Consider the following 5083-nt stretch of genomic DNA (forward strand, 5'->3'; position numbering starts at 1 on the left):
GCTTTTTCATACTATAGTTTATGGCTTTTAACGAAAATTGAAAACTATGTGGTTTTTATTTTCTTTACTCATACATTTAACTTAATTACTATCTATACTATTTTTCGTTATTTTCCCCTGTTTTTCAACAAGAACAAAAAAAATTGTATAAGAATTTATTTGACATTTGAATAAATGCGGTCTATGATATAATTTCTAGTCTTTACAAAATTACAACACAAAATCTAACTATACAAATGGCTTTTAGGTTATATTTTTGCCTCTTATCCTTAAATTTCTAATATTTTTGTATTTTTTGAAATGTGCAGTTGAGTGTGTTTAAGTTAAGAGTCATGTAAAGTTCATTTCACAGCATAACGCAATTTTTTTAAAAATAATTTTTTGTATTATGTTGGAATTTTCCTTGTTTTAGGGCGAAATTTTTCTGAATGACTGTTTAATATGGAGAGTATGTTAAAGTGTGTGAATTTCCATTCTTTTAGTAGGGTTTTCTAACTAATTTATGATTTCCACTTGGTATATTTAATAATGTTTGGTACTAAGTATTAGCTGTATAATTCGAAATGTCAAATACATATTTAAATAAGTTAAACACTTTAAAATCTTAATACTCAATATAGGCTGAAAAAATAGTTCTTTTGATTTGGAGTTTTTAAATTATTTATTTGTTGTCCTTTTTTGGTCCTTTTCCGCCAGATTATCAATGAGTATTTTACCAAGAATCACAAAGAGTACTATCCTTAAGCGATATAAGGTAAATCTTCCAAATTGCATTCTGCAATAGATTAAAAATCATTTATAGATAAACATACATAAATCACTTAGAAAACTTCATTATTACCAACCTGTATTCCATGCCAAAAATAACCCGTAGTTTCATCAACTTTTCCCAACGTACTAACTGCCCATCGGGCATATTCTTCAGGTTGTGGTATAAAGAGATTACCACGCATTATTTTTTTCGAATAACTATTAATTTTGGTTACCACAAAATTTGGTGAACATAATTGTATGGTGATGCCCAAATTTTTTGTTTCTTCTTGCAAAGCCTTAGTAAAACTTTGCATGTAAGCCTTACTGCCCCCATATATAGAGCCATAGGGGCAGGGTTGTAACTCTATGCCGGAAGATATATTAACTATAAGACCTTTTACTTTCTCCTTATGCCATTTACTAATAAAATGTCTGGATAGTTGAGTGGCAGCACCAATATTAACATTTATCACCTCCCACATATGTTCCGGAGAGAATGTGCCTATGGGGCCAGGAGGATTATGACCGATGCCAACATTATTAACTGAAATTGAAGAGGAAGTTAATAATTTGATATTTCCTAGAAAATGTCTTAATAATGGAATCATTAAAAACGTACTGAGAATTCCTATAGGTTTTTCAGCAAGTCTATTGAAGAGATTGTTGTATACTTCTGCTCCTTTGGCGAAATCACACTGCACTGTGTAAGTTTCCACCTCGTATACATTTTCTTCAAAAGATAATAGATAGATAGATAGATAGATAGATAGATAGATAGATAGATAGATAGATAGATAGATAGATAGATAGATAGATAGATAGATAGATAGATAGATAGATAGATAGATAGATAGATAGATAGATAGATAGATAGATAGATAGATAGATAGATAGATAGATAGATAGATAGATGATAGATAGATAGATAGATAGATAGATAGATAGATAGATAGATAGATAGATAGATAGATAGATAGATAGATAGATAGATAGATAGATAGATAGATAGATAGATAGATAGATAGATAGATAGATAGATAGATAGATAGATAGATAGATAGATAGATAGATAGATAGATAGATAGATTAGATAGATAGATAGATAGATAGATAGATAGATAGATAGATAGATAGATAGATAGATAGATACATAGAACATAGATAGATAGATAGATATTTCTTCATTTACCAATTTCTTGAGCTACTGCTTTCAATTTCGATTCATTTCTTGATATTAAAACAATATTAAATCCCAAGCGAGCCAATTCTCTAGCATATGCTTTGCCAATACCATCGGTGGAACCAGTTACAGCTAAAACCATTACAAAATAACAACACATTTTAATTTGTCACATTCCAAAAGAATTCAAAACACTTACCCGCCCATTTGCCATATTTTTCCTTTAAATAATTTGTTGTTGTATATGACGTTGCTTCCAGTTATAATACAATAAATACAGTGGTGTTTTTAAGTTATCGTACAAATAGTAAAACAAAGTATAGATTCCAATACTTAATAAATATCCTTCCAACATTTTATTTTATTTACAGCAACAAATATTCTTAAACTTTTCTTTTTTACATTCAAATTGCTACTGAAAATCTTGTTGGCAAATGTTTATTTTGAAAACATTTTATTGGGGGATTTGTTACTGCATTTGCCTTTTTGATTTCTTAGTTCATTGACAATTGTTATTTTTTTTTATTTTGCAATTGGAATATAAATTAATTGATTAAATTCATTTGCAAACCTCCAAAGGCCTGTAAGTTTGAATGTATTTATTTTGTGTAGAATTGAAAACAATTTTGTGAGAACTTGTAAATTTGTTTTGTAATGATTATTTTTTATTAAAAAAAAACATCTAAACAAGTTTTAAAATACAATATGTATTCTTTTGTAAATATTAATATTAAATGGAAATATTTGTTGTTTTTTTAGGCTGTATATAAATAATATTTATCCCAAAATTATTTCCAAATTTAAAACAAATTGTGTCAAGTGACGTGTTAAAAGAAAGTATCGCAAAAAATTTATTAAATTTAATTGTTACTATAAAATCAATATTTGCGTTAATTGATCTAGTGGCCAACTGCCAGTTTAAAGTTTGTTGTGTTTTTTAAATACATGCATACTTGTTAATAATTGTTAAATAATAATAAAATTTATTAGTGCAATTAAACTATATAACTTCATACATAACATATAAAGAGATTTAAATAGGTTTTTTTCGAAAAAAAGAGCAAAATTGCAATTTTTTTAAGAAAGCCTTTGAATTGCTATTAAGTATACACCTATGTATATTTGATTTAAGTTAACAATAGAACTAGCTTAGCTCAAAAATATAGATTTTGGTATTTAATGTCTAGGACTGTGTTAAATTTCAGTCCAATCAGATAACCGGAACCCGTGCGGGAAATTATGGTTAGTTAGATAGTTAATTAGCTAGGAAGCTAGTTAGTTACTTAATTAGTTAGTTAGTTAGTTGGTTAGTTAGTTAGTTGGTTAGTTAGTTAGTAAGTTAGTAGTTAGTTAGTAGTTAGTTAGTTAGTTAGTTAGTTAGTAAGTTAGTTAGTTAGTTAGTTAGTTAGTAGTTAGTTAGTTCGTTTAGTAGTTAGTTAGTTAGTTAGTTAGTTAGTTAGTTAGTTAGTTAGTTAGTTAGTTAGTTAGTTAGTTAGTTAGTTGTTAGTTAGTTAGTTTAGTTAGTAGTTAGTTAGTTAGTTTTAGTTAGTTCGTTAGTTAGTTAGTTAGTTAGTTAGTTAGTTAGGTAGTTAGTTAGTTAGTTAGTTAGTAGTTAGTTAGTTAGTTAGTTAGTTAGTTAGTTAGTTAGTTGTTAGTTAGTTAGTTAGTTAGTTAGTTAGTTAGTAGTTAGTAGTTGTTAGTTAGTTAGTAGCTAGTTAGCAGTTAGTAGTTAGTTAGTTAGTTAGTTGTTAGTTTAGTTGGTAGTTAGTTAGTTAGTTAGTTAGTTAGTTAGTTAGTTAGTTAGTTAGTTAGTTAGTTAGTTAGTAGTTAGTTGTAGTTAGTTAGTTAGTTGTAGTTAGTTAGTTAGTTAGTAGTTAGTTAGTTAGTTAGTTAGTTAGTTAGTTAGTTAGTTAGTAGTTAGTTAGTAGTTGTTAGTTAGTTAGTTAGTTAGTAGTTAGTTAGTTAGTTAGTTAGTAGTAGTTAGTTAGTTAGTTAGTTAGTTAGTTAGTAGTTAGTAGTAGTTAGTTAGTTAGTTAGTTAGTTAGTTAGTTAGTTAGTTAGTTAGTTGTTAGTTAGTTAGTTAGTTAGTTAGTTAGTTAGTAGTTAGTAGTTAGTTAGTAGTAGTTAGTTAGTTAGGTAGTTAGTTAGTTAGTAGTTAGTTAGTTAGTAGTAGTTTAGTTAGTTAGTTAGTTAGTTAGTTAGTAGTTAGTTAGTTAGTTAGTTAGTTAGTTAGTAGTTAGTTAGTTAGTTAGTTAGTTAGTTAGTTAGTTAGTTAGTTAGTTAGTAGTTAGTTAGTTAGTAGTTAGTTAGTTAGTTAGTTAGTTAGTTAGTTAGTGTTAGTTAGTTAGTAGTTAGTTAGTTAGTAGTTAGTAGTTAGTAGTTAGTTAGTTAGTAGTTAGTTAGTTAGTTAGTAGTAGTTAGTAGTTAGTTAGTTAGTTAGTTAGTTAGTTAGTTAGTTAGTTAGTTAGTTAGTTAGTAGTTAGTTAGTTAGTAGTTAGTTAGTTAGTTAGTTAGTTAGTTAGTTAGTTAGTTAGTTAGTAGTTAGTTAGTTAGTAGTTAGTTAGTTAGTTAGTTAGTTAGTTAGTTAGTTAGTTAGTTAGTTAGTTAGTTAGTTAGTTAGTAGTTAGTTAGTTAGTTAGTAGTTAGTTAGTTAGTTAGTTAGTAGTTAGTTAGTAGTTAGTTAGTTAGGAGTAGTTAGTTAGTTAGTTAGTTAGTTAGTAGTTAGTTAGTTAGTTAGTTAGTTAGTTAGTTAGTAGTTAGTTAGTTAGTTAGTTAGTTAGTTAGTAGTTAGTTAGTAGTTAGGTAGTTAGTTAGTTAGTTAGTTAGTTAGTAGTAGTTAGTTAGTAGTTAGTTAGTTAGTTAGTTTAGTAGTTAGTTAGTAGTTAGTTAGTTTAGTTAGTTAGTAGTTAGTTAGTTAGTTAGTTAGTTAGTTAGTTAGTTAGTTAGTTAGTAGTTAGTTAGTTAGTTAGTTAGTTAGTTAGTTAGTTAGTTAGTTAGTAGTTAGTTAGTTAGTAGTTAGTTAGTTAGTTAGTTAGTAGTAGTAGTTAGTAGTTAGTTAGTTAGTTAGTAGTTAGTTAGTTAGTTAGTTAGTTAGTTAGTTAGTTAGTTAGTTAGTAGTAGTTAGTAGTTAGTTAGAGTTAGTTAGTTAGT

General features: G+C 27.2%; 1 pseudogene; it reads right to left on the reverse strand.

The window, feature by feature from the left end:
* Nucleotides 1-712: 712 nt before the first annotated feature.
* On the reverse strand, nt 713-2336 carry LOC119611037 (annotated as a pseudogene).
* Nucleotides 2337-5083: the final 2747 nt, after the last annotated feature.

This window comes from Lucilia sericata, unplaced genomic scaffold, assembly GCF_015586225.1.
Source record: "Lucilia sericata isolate MDLA Ls3-8-SP2 unplaced genomic scaffold, ASM1558622v1 Contig001342F_arrow, whole genome shotgun sequence".
NCBI classification, from domain to species: domain Eukaryota; kingdom Metazoa; phylum Arthropoda; class Insecta; order Diptera; family Calliphoridae; genus Lucilia; species Lucilia sericata.